The sequence below is a fragment of the Mirounga angustirostris genome, unplaced genomic scaffold (genome assembly GCF_029215605.1).
Source record: "Mirounga angustirostris isolate CCGP_5_RB_7025 unplaced genomic scaffold, mMirAng1.0.hap1 SCAF_3, whole genome shotgun sequence".
Taxonomy (NCBI): domain Eukaryota; kingdom Metazoa; phylum Chordata; class Mammalia; order Carnivora; family Phocidae; genus Mirounga; species Mirounga angustirostris.
This window is the reverse complement of record NW_026991711.1, coordinates 28114216-28128540: the sequence shown is the minus strand read 5'-3', so window position 1 is coordinate 28128540 and position 14325 is coordinate 28114216.

Sequence of the window (14325 nt, the reverse complement as noted above, 5' to 3'; positions counted from 1 at the left end):
AGAGAGAGAGAGAGAGAGCATGAGCAGGGGGGAGGGGCAGAAGCAGGCTCCCCACTGAGCAGGGTGCCTGATGCAGGGCTTGATCCCAGGACCCTGGGAACATGACCTGAGCTGAAGGCAGATGCTCAACTGACTGAGCCACCCAGGCACCTCCAGATTTGAGTTTTACAAAGATTGCTCCCTTCCATCTCTCAGACTCTGTCACCACTTAAGACCGGAGTCTCTCCTCAGTATTACATCCGGTCCCTTTAACCCCTTCCTTCTCCCCTCAAATGCATGCTCTGCATTGCAACCAAGCAAAACCCACACACAAACCCCTAGGGATCTGATTATATCATTTTCCTGTTTCAAGTCTTTTAATGGTTTCCCAGTGCCCTTAGGATAAAATCCAAATTCCTTGACAGGGCTTCCATGGCTTATGAGTAATATTTACCTTCCCAGGCTCTTCTCTCAACCACTTTCCCTCATACATTCCAGCTACACTGAACATCTTTCAGTTATTCTAACGAACCATGCTCCCTCTCGCCCAGACCTTCCAGTTCTCCATGCCTGGGCACCAATCCTGCCCAGCTCTGTTTGGACTGGTGAATTCTTTAAGCTTTATTCTTACAGCCTTTGACTCTGGGGAATACCCTGCTAACGATTGCCATTCCCAGTAACTTTCCCAGTAACATTTATCACATGTTTCCCTGCTAGACGGGGGCTCCACCAGCATCTGTCCTTGTCATTACTTTGACCACAGATCCTCCCACAGCCTCTGCCCCTGGGAGGCTTTCAATAACACCCTCCTGCAGAATGAATGAAGGAGTGGTACCTATCAGCTTCCTTCCCTTTGTCTTTTATATCATGTCTTCCTTCTAAAGAGTTCATTGGAAAAAGGACTATCCCGATAGTAGCATACCTGTTTTGAGTTTAGATGACACATTTAGTCCTATTACAGTGTTGGGAATGTAACCAAGTTAAATTTTAGACAGGGATGTGAAATCTGATCTTAGGCAAACAAGGAAAGACCTAAGGGGAATTTTTTTCCATTCTAGATGGGGGATGCTAAATAATTGTTAAATATAATCAATATATTCAGTTGCTTAGGGTTTTCACTTACTTCTTTCACAGTCATAATTAATATTTGAAAAATGCTTTATATTGTATAAAGTGCTTTTCACACACATGATCTCATTATTCTAACAATGCTATATTATTATTACCTGCCTTATAAAGGAGAAAATCAAGGTCTACCTATGGTGCAAAGTGACTCCCCAGTGGTAAGTGGTAGGGCAGGACTTGAACCCATGTCCTGACCTCAAATCCAGTGTTCTTCTGCTATATCACATTCCTTCCCTAAATGTCTGAAAGCAAAACCAAAATAGTTGGTTACTCCTGGGCATAGTTTGGTATGCATGATTATTTAATCCAGTAAAAGTTGAAAATAATTGGGAGGAAAAGAAAAACAACAGAGAACATGACTGTTTTGGCTGGGGATGGAACCCGTTTCTGAAATATTCGCTTGTAGAAGGAGAAACAGCAGTGGGGCTGAACTGCCACACCTGACTGCCATTCTCATTAAGCAAGTTTCCCACCTGAGCAGGACGATCCTGATGGAGGGAGGCCTCTAACTGCTGTCAGACTTGTCAATTTTTTTTTAAAGATTTTTATTTATTTATTTGAGAGAGAGAGAAAGAGAGAGAGTGAATGAGAGGGGGGAGGGTCAGAGGGAGAAGCAGACTCCCTGCCGAGCAGGGAGCCCGTTGCGGGACTGGATCCCAGGACTCCAGGATCATGACCTGAGCCGAAGGCAGTCGCTTAACCAACTGAGCCACCCAGGTGCTCCAGACTTGTCAAATTTTTTTTAAATTTTATTTTATTATGTTATGTTAATCACCATACATTACATTATTAGTTTTTGATGTAGTGTTCCAGGATCCATCATTTGCGTATAACACCCAGTGCTCCATTCAATCCGTGCCTTCTTTAATATACATCACCAGGCTAACCCATCCCCCCATCCCCCTCCTCTCTAGAACCCTCAGTTTGTTTCTCAGAGTCCATAGTCTCTCATGGTTCGTCTCCCCCTCTGACTTCTCCCCCTTCATTTATCCCTTCCTACTATCTTCTCTCTCTCTCTCTCTCTTTAACATATAATGTATTATTTGTTTCAGAGGTACAGGTCTGTGATTCATCAGTCTTACACAATTCACAGAGCTCACCATAGCATATATCTCCCCAATGTCTATCACCCAGCCACCCCATCCCTCCCACCCCCCAAATGCTCAATTTGTTTCCTGAGATTAAGAATTCCTCATATCAGTGAGATCATATGATACTTGTCTTTCTCTGATTGACTTATTTTGCTTAGCATAATACCCTCCAGTTCCATCCACGTTGTTGCAAATGGCAAGATTTCGTTTTTTTTGTTTTTTGTTTTTTTGATGGCTGCACAATATGCATAATGTGTATATATATACCACATCTTCTTTATCCATTCATCTGTTGATGGACATCTTGGCTCTTTCCATAGTTTGGCTATTGTGGACATTGCTGCTATAAACATTGGGGTGCATGTACCCCTTCAGATCACTACATTTGTATCTTTGGGGTAAATACCCAATAGTGCAATTGCTGGGTCGCAGAGTAGCTCTATTTTCAACTTTTTGAGGAACCTCCATACTGTTTTCCAGAGTGGTTGCACCAGCTTGCATTCCCACCAACAGTGTAGGAGGGTTCCCCTTTCTCCGCATCCTCGCCAACATCTGTCGTTTCCTGACTTGTTAATTTTAGCCATTCTGACTGGTGTGAGGTGGTATCTCGTTGAGGTTTTGATTTGGATTTCCCTGATACCGAGCGATTTTGAGCACTTTTTCATGTGTCTGTTGGCCATTTGGATGTCTTCTTTGGAAAAATGTTCATGTTTTCTGCCCATTTCTTGATTGGATTCTTTGTTCTTTGGGTGTTGAGTTTGATAAGTTCTTTATAGATTTTGGATACTAGCCCTTTATCTGATATGTCATTTGCAAATATCTTATCCCATTCTGTTGGTTGTCTTTTGGTTTTGTCGACTGTTCCCTATGCTGTGCAAAAGCTTTTTATCTTGATGAAGTCCCAATAGTTCATTTTTGCCCTTGCTTCCCTTGCCTTTGGCGATGTTTCTAGGAAGAATTTGCTGTGGCTGAGGTCAAAGAGGTTGCTGCCTGTGTTCTCCTCTAGGATTTTGATGGACTCCTGTCTCACATTTAGGTCTTTCATCCATTTTGAGTTTATTTTTGTGTGTGGTGTAAGGAAATGGTCCAGTTTCATTCTTCTGCAGGTGGCTGTCCAATTTTCCCAACACCATATTTTGAAGAGACTATCTTTTTTTCCATTGGACATTCTTTCCTGCTTTATCAAAGATTAGTTGACCATAGAGTTGAGGGTCCATTTCTGGGCTCTTTATTCTGTTCCATTGATCTGTGTGTCTGTTTTTGTGCCAGTACCATACTGTCTTGATAATTATAGCTTTGTAATAGAGCTTGAAGTCTGGAATTGTGATGCCACCAGCTTTGCTTTTCTTTTTCAACATTCCTCTGGCTGTTCGGGGTCTTTTCTGGTTCCATACAGATTTTAAGATTATTTGTTCCATTTCTTTGAAAAAAGTTGATGGTATTTTGATAGGAATTGCATTAAATATGTAGATTGCTCTAGGTAGCATTGACATCTTCACAATATTTGTTCTTCAGACTTGTCAATTTTTAAGAGCCGCTCAATCACCAGAGAAGACTGAGCATCAGCTAGGTACTTAGCAAGTCTAAAGGCAAGATAGAAGGTAGAAGTAAAAAAAAAAAAAAAAAAAAAAGAAGAAGAAAAGAAAAGAGATCATTCTTGCCCTGATGAAACTTCTCATCTATGGGGGAAACACATAAACCTTCAAAACCTCTACCAGCATGAGAATAGTGATGACTGAATTAATAGCAGATGATTCAATGAAGAGCCTAGGTCAGTGGTTCTCAACCTTGAGCTCCTCAGAAGTCCCTCTAAAGTTCTGCTGCCCAGACTGCAGCCCAAACCAATGAAACCAGAATCTCCAAAGATGGAACCCAGGCAGCAGTACTTTCCAACACCTGCCAGGTGATTCTAATGTTCTTGCAAAGCGGAAGTATGAGAAACACTGCCAAGAATACCATTCTTTTACTAATTTTAATAGACGTTAGCCCAATCTTAGTTTTATGACCGCTGATGTGGTGTTTTTGATTGTTTTGAGAAATGCTGGAGAATTCCTGAAATATGGAACCAGAAGTTCATTTAAATCTCCTTTAATTCAAGGAGCACGTTACAGTAAGCAACACCTGCTAAAGCAGTCATGAAAGCTCACCACAGGGCACAGGGTTTATCTGGTTTATCTCCTTTAAACTAATTGAATTCTCACAATCCTGAGGTTTCATTGTTGGCCTGTTTGAAAATGAATCAGATATTATCTGCCTAAAGTCATATAGCTGGTAAGGAGTTGTAGAGACAGAATTTGAACTTGCTTGCCTAATTTTGTAGTCATCAGCTTCTAAACCATTCTATATATTCACTGGGGAGTGAAGAGATGCCATTGAAACAAATAACAGCAAACCTCACTTCCAGAAAGGCTGGGCCTTGCTGTGGTTTACAGTTAGAGTACAGTAGACTCAGGTTATATTTCTATTACTGTTTTCAAAGTCTGAACATTTAATTTCTAGGCCTCAGGTTTTAAAATTTTAAAATGGGGAGAGAATGTTATTTACAAAGTTTATGGGTTTTTTTTCCCCCCATACATACACATCCTGTTGCAAATCCAAAGAGTTCAAAGGGGTATTGTGAAAAAAGTAAATCTTTCAGCCCCATCCCCCAGCCACTGGCTATTCCTCCAGAGACAGTGGTCTGGAGATTTTATTGTATTCCAAGGAGAATGAAATGACCATGATTGATTTAGGCTCTTCAAGATTAATTTCCTGGAATTGGGGAGAGGTTTAGAACAGTATGGCCTAACAGCAAAATAGAAGTTGGGGAATGATCAGTGGATAGATAAGTAAGGGTGTTTGCCATGGGTTAGATGACTGACTCTGTAAGCAATGCCCCTTGATGGCAATTTCCAAACTTCTGCTAATGTAAACAATGCTCCAGTGAACAGCTTTATATAAACGTCATTTTGCACAAGCCCAAGTATTTACATTGGATAAATTCCTAGAGGTAGAATTTCTGGGTCATAAGTATGTGCACTTAAATTTGGGTAGATACTGCCAATTGCTCTCCATGAAGGTTGGATTCATTTACACACCCATGAGCCACAATAGAATTCCCGGTCCATTATGTATTTGCCATCATTGTACTTCACCAAACTTTTTGAACTTTGCCAATCTGATGGGTGAAAAATGGAATTTCAGAATAGTTTTAATTAGCTTTTTAAAATTATTCTTCATTTGAAGATCTTTTTATATTTTTAAGAGACATTTGTATTTACTCTTGACTTGTCTGTTTCTAAATTTTGCTTACTTTTTATTGGTCTTTTCTTATTGATATCTGGAAGTTCCTAGTGTTAGAGAAATTACACATTTTTAAATATGAATTGCAAGTATTTTTCCCAGTATTTAAATGATGATTCGATCCAAAATGAGTTCCTTACCACTCTAGATAAGGTGTCTCAAAGCATTTTCCACAAACCATTTTATATCACATCACATAATAAATATGTTTATCTAGTGTTTTTATGGCTCTACCTGTTATGAGTATGCAATCTATCCCAAGAGGGCCACTTGTCTTATTTAATATCCTATTCACCTATTTCTCACACGCCCCCCCCCCCCCCGCAACCACCAATCTGTTCTCTGTATCTATGGGCTTGTTTGTTTTGTTTTTTTGTTTTGTTTGACTTGTTTGTTTTAGATTCCACTTATAAGAGAGATCACATGATATTTGTCTTTCTCTGGCTGTCTTTTTTCCCTTAGCATGACACTCTGGAGGTCCATCTGTGTTGTCCCAAATGGCAAGATTTATTTCTCTTTTATAGCTGAGGAATATTCCATTGTATATATTATATACATATTATGATTTCTTTATTCATTCATTGATGGACACTTAGGTTGCTTCCATATCTTGGCTATTTTAAATAATGCTGCAATAAATGTGGATGTATATATCTTTTCTAATTAGTATTTTTGGTTTATTTGCATAAATATCCAGAAGCAGAATTCTGCTGGATCATATGGTAGATTTATTTTTAGTTTTTTAAGGAGCCTCTACAGAGCTTTCCAGAGTGGCTACTCCAGTTTACATTCCCACTGAAAGTGAACAAGGGGTCCCTTTTCTTCACATCCTTGTCGGCACTTGTTATTTCTTACCTTTTTGATGATAGTCATTCTGACAGGTGTGAGGTGGATGATATCTCATTGTGGTTTTGATTTGCATTTCCTTGGTGACGAGTGAGGTTGAGCATCTTTTCATGCACCTCTTGGCCATCTGTATTCTTTTTGGAAAAATGTCTATTCAGATCTTCTGCCCATTTTTAAATCAGATTGTTTTTTCTATTACGTTATATAAATTCTCCATATACTTTGGCTTTTAACCTCTTATCTGATATATGATTTACACATATCTTCTCCCATTTACTGGGCTGCCTTTTCGTTTTGTTGATGCTTTCCTTTGTTGTGCAGGAGCTCGTTAGTTTCATGTGGTCCCACTTGTTTATTTGTGTTTCTGTTGCTTTGCTTTTGGTGTCAGAGTCAGAAAGTCATCACCAAAATCTACGCCGAAGAGCTTACTGCCTATGGTTTCTTCTAAGGATTTGGTGGTTTCAGGTCTTATGTTCAAGTTTTTAATCCATTTTGAGTTAATTTCTGTATATGGTGTAAGATAGTGGTCCAGTTTCAGTCTTCTGCATGTTGCAGTTCACAGTTTCCCCAACACCATTTACTGAAGAAACTATTCCTAATTATAAGCATGTATTGCAAACATGATTCCCAGTTTGTGTTTGGCATCTTGACTTGATTTATTATTCACACACACACACACACACACATTTATAATATTGCTACGTCATCAAATTTAATTCTGGGCTGCTTATCAATATTAGATTTTCCTGCTCAAAGATTTCTTACATTTTTTCAATGTTGTTTTCTTAATGTTCTTAACATTTTCTTTTCACGTTTAAATCTGACTGGGATTTCTTTTAATGGAAGTTATGAAGTAAGGAATCCAAAATTCTTTCCCTAGACTGCAACCTGTTGTATCCAATAGCTCCTATCGAACACTTTTCTCTCCATTGATTTGAAGTATCACTTTTAGCAAATATTAAACCCTTTTACCTTTATTTTGCAATTTTGATTCTATTCTGTTGATCTATTTGTATGTTCATATGAGAGAACTGTATTGTTTATAATAACTGTAGCTTTATAATTGACTTGATATCAAGTAGGGCTAGCCTTCATTGACCATTGTTGTTTCGGAAATTTTGTAGTTATTTTTGCTGTCTTAGTCTTACATTTTTATTTGCTTTTCTGTTTAGTTTATTTAGTTAAAATGTTCCATGTGTATGATTATTATAAGTAAGCTACATTTTTAAACTAACTTAGAAAAATCCCAATTGATATTTTGCCTTTCTATCAAAGGGTATGGTATATTCTTCTGCTCTGTTTTGGTCTGGTTTTTGTTTGTTTTTAAGCTCAAGCTGTTTGATTCTCTTTTTCAGGACAAATTTGTCTTTAGACAATAGAAAAGAGTATAATTTGAATTTTTTCTTTTTTTGGTTTTTGGTTTTTAGATTAGGTCAATAGTTCCCTGAAGTCACTCATCAATTTTGTGACTGCCAACATACAGGGGGAAAAAAGCAGAGCAGGTAAATGGATCCTAGTGATGCCAAGTCTGTTTTTTGTCCTAAGAGACTGGGCCTAGAAACGTAAACTGAAGTCGTCCTTGCCATTTCCCAACACTGTTTGGAAAATCCTGCTAATGAATCCTGGGCCAGTATTTCCAAGGATGAGTATGGTCTGTTGTGGCCTTGGGACTCCACCAGCAAGGCCACACCACCCACTTCAGGTAATACCGTGGCAATCAGCATATTAATATTTCCTAACTAGTCTCACTCTCACGCCAACGTTCAAAAAGGACAACCTAAACAAATATTTATTTACTGGTTTAAATCTTGTCTTCAATTCTGCAAATGAAACCTGAAGATCCCCGAGTAATGAAAACATCTTTATCCATGTTGGGCATGTGCCGTAATCCCGTGTGTCATTGTTTTGGGAAGTCCAGAGATTATGGCCCAATAGTCCTTTCAATTTGTAAGGAGCCACTGGGCAAATCTTATGAAACAGTTCTGACTTTTCTGCGTGTTCTGACTTGCCATGAAGTGAAGGACTTCTCACAGTTAACCAAACTTTCTGGATTCCTCACTGCTTTAAGTTTTTAAACTGCCTGTTTCTCCGAGATGTACTCCTCTTACTTGCAACTGTTCCTGTTGGCAACACGTCTGCCAACACCTGTGTTCTAGGGATCAAGCATTTTTTCTTTCTTCTCTTAAATATATGTTTAATTGATTGCACGTTGGGGATGAATGGACAATTCGAGTTTAGTGGTCCATTAGCTTTATTAATGTGTGCAGACATTTAATTTGGGGAAAACATCCTGAAATGTATTTGCTACATTTTTATTTCTTGCTGTATGTCTGCACAGAATCCAATCAGTTCCCATGGTAGCAGCAGAAGTCAACATGAATTTCACGACCAGATGAAAGGGGGACTCCGGCTGCTCTTAATTTACTTGATGCTTCATGATTATGGGAACTCACTCCACTATCTGTGCATTAATTTGGCCAGCTCTAAGTGTTTTTCTTGTTGTTGTTTGTTTTGATTTGATTGGTTTTGTTTCTAGTCCTCTAGAAAGAATCAGAGAGAAGGAGTGACTATTTTGGTGACTTGGTCCCATGCCCAAAATCAAACAGGGGTGTGGGACAGAGAGGGACTAGAGGCTGGTGCTATGTTTAGCTGGTGTGTTCAGGGAAAGGCAGAATATCTGAGCAGAGACGTGGACTCTTGAGGGAGCTAGTCACATGTAGATCTAGGAAGAAGGTTCCCAGGGATAGTATATTCAAAGGAAAGGATGAAGGCCAGTGTATCTGGAGCCAGAGGAATAAAGGTGAGAGGCCCGGCAGGTGAGGCTAGAGCAGGTGTGCTGTGCGGTGTCTGACCTGGCTCCCAAGGACACCCACGTCCTAGTGTTCACACCCTTGTGCAATGCCCTCCCCGTGTGTGTGGGCTGGACTTAGTGACTCACTTCTAACAACTAGCATATGGCAAAAGTGATGGAATATCACTTCTGAGACAGGGTTGTAAAAACCTGTGACCTCCTTCTTGTGCGGGCTCTCTCTCCCCTTTTCTCTGCCTGTTTTTCTGACTCACTCTGGTGAAACAAATCACAAAATTTTGAGCTGCCCTAAAGAGAGACTCATGTGATAAGGAACTAGGGGTTGCATTTGGCCTATAATCAGTAAAGAACTGAGGTCCTCAGACCAACAGACCACGATAAACTGCATACTGCCAACAAGCATGTGAATGAGCTTGGAAGAGGATCCTCTCCAATTGAGCATTGAGATGACTCGCAGCCCTTTCCATCACTTTGAATGCAGCTTGGAAGAGCCCTGAAGCAGAGGACCCAGATGAGCTATACTTGGGTCCTTTACCTACAGAAATGCCAGGTAGTAAATATTGTTTCAAGCCACTGAGTTTTGGGTAATGTGTAAACTCAGCAATAGATAAATAATACAGGTGGGTAGGGCCAGATAACATAGAGTTTTGTAGGCCATGGGAAGGAGTTTGGGTTCTCTTTCACTGCAGTGCAGGGAAGGCCATAATCACTTTTAAAAAGATTACTCTGACTGCTGTGTGGGGAATGGAAAGCACAGGGACAAGAGCAGAAGCAGGAAAACCAAGTAGGAAGCTCTCAGGGAAATATAAATGGGAAACGGTCAGAGTTAAGATATATTTGTGCATGATGCTGATATGTGTTGCTGGGGATTGTATACAGGAGATAAGAGAAACAGGAATTACAGATGACTGGTACATTTTGGCTTGATCGGCTGGGTAGATGAAGGTACCAGTTGCTGAGATGAGGAAGATTAGGGAAAGAATGGATTTGGGGTGGAGACAGAAATATTTATGTTGACAATAGTAAGTCTATGTAGAGATGTAAATGGGGAAATGTCAGGGGTTTAGATGTGTCCATGTATGTCTGGAGGATAGGTGGGGAAGGTCTTTGGGGGAATCTATTTACATGAGGGTTCTGAATCCTCTTGAGAAAGAAATACCCTAAGAGAAGTCAAGATGCTCTCATTTGGTTGACAGAAAACAGGCCAGAGTTAGAGAGGGCTGGTGATCCTGTATATAGCATCTCCTCTGACTTAGTCCACATTTTCTAGGGTAAAGGGAATACAATAACAACCTCCATAAACATGAAAATAAACACTTTCCTTAAATATCCATTGATTCATTCCTCACCTCTGGTGCCAATAGTTCTGGAAAATGAGAGATAGCTGACTCAGCACAGAGATTGACACTGATAACATGAGAAAGCCTTGACTTGGAGGTTGATGAGTCTCAGTAATATGTCAGCCTCCTTGTCAACCACCGGTGATGGCCACTTCTGTGAACTATAGTGAGGTAGCTGCCATTTTTGGCTTCGGCAGTGATAGGAGTTATCACTACAGAATAGAAGAGAAAGAGAATGGTAAATATCAAACTATAGCCAAGAAAGCCCATCTTGGGGACTTTTTTCTTGTTGAGAAATTTGAAATGGGTTGCATTCTCTCAACTGGGATGGATTTGGAGAATATTGTTATCATGACTGTATTTTTATCTCCATGATACGTTCTTTGGAAAACAGGAGTTACAAGAGTGATTTAAAAAGGACTTCTGTATTTGTTGGAAAACTATTGTCAAGAACATTAGGTAGTGAGCTACACAACGTACATATATAAAATCCTAGATAATATTAATTATATTTACTATTTTAGTCAAGAAATTGATGTGCTTCCACTTTTATGTTCAAAGGACTGACATAGGTGATTGTGTTTCCTGTGTTAAGCCCGTCTCTCAGGAAGATCACAGATAAATTTTACTCTCACATATGTTTTTGTAATATTTGCTTTCTTCTCAGGTCTAGTTTGTGTTTTTTAAATTTATTTCTTTATCTTATTAAGATGTTATGAAGTCTTTTTCTGTGAGTTTTTTCAACTTCTTTTTTTTTTTCTTTTGAGAAAGATGAGGGACTTAAAGAAAACATTTTAAGGTAACACAATGTTGTATTATAAGTGTCCTAAGTGTTTTCTATACTGTGCAATATGGCTCAAGGGTTTTTCCATATGGCACCAACCCTTTAATTTTAAATACTTCTCATTTCTAAATAGGAAAAATAAATTCAACTGGTTAGAATGAGCTCTTCTTTGTCTTTTGCCATTTATTTCAAACATGAATGTTTGGGACACTGGGCTTTTTGAGAGCTGAATGTTCTTAGACAAATTATATAGCCTAAGCAAGGTTTGAGATTTTTTGGAATGAATGAGAAAGTTGTTGACTGAGGAGAAAGAGTTGAAAGGAAGTTCTGAACTAGAAATATTATCACATGAATTCCAAATATTACTTTAATATACCTAGAGTAAAAAATATTAACGTGATATTAAGATCTTTTCTTCCCCCAAACCATTCTTTTCTTTTAAAAGAAAAGTACATGGCATAGTATATGCCATTGTTTTTCCCAAATACAGTATTTATTATTTCTCATATGATTTAGAAATTAATAACCAATAAACTTGATGGCATAGAAACAGATTAATATTTCTTGAAATTTCAGATACAATATGGTAAAATTACTCAATATGTAATAGGAGGGATATACAGTGTCTTATATCACTATTTAAAAACATTTACACACTCTTACCGACTATTCTTGTGTTGAAAATTCATTACTATTATAAATAATTCATTTAGGACAACTGATGGGACTAAAAGAACCTGGAAAGAACTACTCTTGTTAAAATTAAATGATACTCAGGGATCTCTTCCTGTTTGGTACTCCAGACCTAACCTTATAGCTTAACCAGGGTAAGTTAGTTACTGCCCCAAAATGTTCCAGTGGGTTTATGTACTGCCTGAAAATCAAGAGTTGGTCATATATTCAAATGGCCTCTGGAATCGTGCCAACCTAAAAGATTTTTTTTTTTTTTAATCTCTTTCACACATGGGGTAATCTATTCCTTGTTGATTTTGTACTTGTTGCATTTGTTGGTTTTGCTTTAGACTCAGAGAGCCATTTATTTTCCGATCTCAGAGGACAATCTCACTACAGTTCCTACATAATTGTTTCAATAATTTCCACAGTATGAATAATTAGCTGAGAATACCTTTTTTTTTTTCTTTCTCTAAGTCAATTTTCAGACTGAACTAATAACTTTTCTTTTTCCAGGTTAGTAAATCCTAGCCAGACAAGACTACATTATATTAACCTGTTAACTTATTACCAGAAAATTCCCAATCTATGTTTCTAGTTTGTATTTGTAATGAATAGCTTAATATAGGATTATTGGATAAGTGAATTAATGAGTAAAAGAAACAATCTCCCTTCCAACTGATCCTTTCAGATCTGGTTCTTCCTCTCCATCCATTACAAATTAGAAGTTTACTGACTTATTCAGGAATACTTCCCCCACAGTCTGAAGCATAGTTGACCAATGACATATGCTACTTAAATGTGACTTTCATGTTTTATAACCAAATCACAACCCTACGGACTTAGAGTAGAAGATCTGTTGGGAGCATTCTGTCTCTGGCCAGCTACCTATATATGCAAAAAATGTCCAAAGTGATCTGGGATATGTTTTGTACTGAATCTTGCCTTGCACAAATTTAGTCTAAACTTGACAGGTTTCTTTGTAATGTTGCTATATAAAATAGTAACATACTATAAGCCACATAAGGTCACAAATGTCCTCAATTAGACAGGCATTAAACATTTTTTTTCCCCCGTGGGGCTTGAACTCATGACTCTGAGATTGAGACTTGAGCCAGACCAAGAGTCGGATGCTTAACCTACTGAGTCACCTGGGCACCCCATAGACAGACATTAAACATTTAAAGATAACTTTTAAGGACTAGTATCATTTTGTGGTGTCTTTAATCTTGAGGTTATAAAAACTGGCACTGTATACAAATTAACCAATATATGTATATCTACAAAAATGTTATATCAGTTTCACTTGAGATAGAATTCTCTTGAAAACCAATAACTGGTATTCTTTTGGAATACTATTTTTGTTATGATTAGAAAGTTATATGTTCTGCTCAGATTCATAACCAAATTTAAGAAGGCTTGAATGTTTCTGGAAAGTAAACCTGAGTCACAAACCTATGTCATCATCTACTCTGTTTTAGAATATGCTCCATCTTAGAGCAAAGCACAATAATCTATCAAGAGTTTTCAACTTGATTTCTAGAATGCATTTCTGGAATGACTTCTAGAATGCTCTTTGTTTTTCAAATGAGAGGTTTTATAAATGATCAGGTCAACTGACCATTTCAACAGATGGAAAGAAATCATGGTTGCCAACTGAGCGGGTGTTTTTGTTTTGTTTTGTTTTAAGTAATTTCTACACCCAACGTGGGGCTTGAACTTACAACCCCAAGATCAAGAGTCACATGCTCCACTGACCAAGCCAGCCAGGTGCCCCTGCCAACTGAGAAGTTTTTAAAGATGAAATGAGCTCCTTATTTACTGAGTCACTGGTGTGATGGACTCCAGGGACCAGTTTCAGTATTTTTGAAGGCTTTAGTGACTTGGGAGATGGCTGTGTTCACCAAAGCAAAATTTGAAAAATTTACAGTAAAATATACATTTCAGAGTTCATTGGCCATCTGAATGAAATCTATTAATATGTTAACATCAAAAGCTCTAATTTCTTTTCTGTAAAATGAGGGAGTTGGACTAAATGAGTTTCTAAGCCTATTGAGTTCTAAAATTCAATGATTTTAAATATCATATGGCTGCCATTGCAATCTTAAAATTTATAAGATACAGTAGATGCTTGATATTTAGAAGATTTATGTTCTACGATCTTCATGAATTCCCTGATTCTAGGATTTGGAAATACGTCATATTTCCTGAGTATGTATTCATGATACAAGTTAACCATCTCTTCAATATTAGCTGAAGTTTTACATCTCACTTAATGGACATTAAAAAAATTTGAGTGTGCATGATGAGAGAGAGAAAAAGAAAGATTCATTCTTATGGGAGTGTTGGGGGTACTTTCTAGATCTGAAATCTGGCTTTGCATCATTATGATCTTGG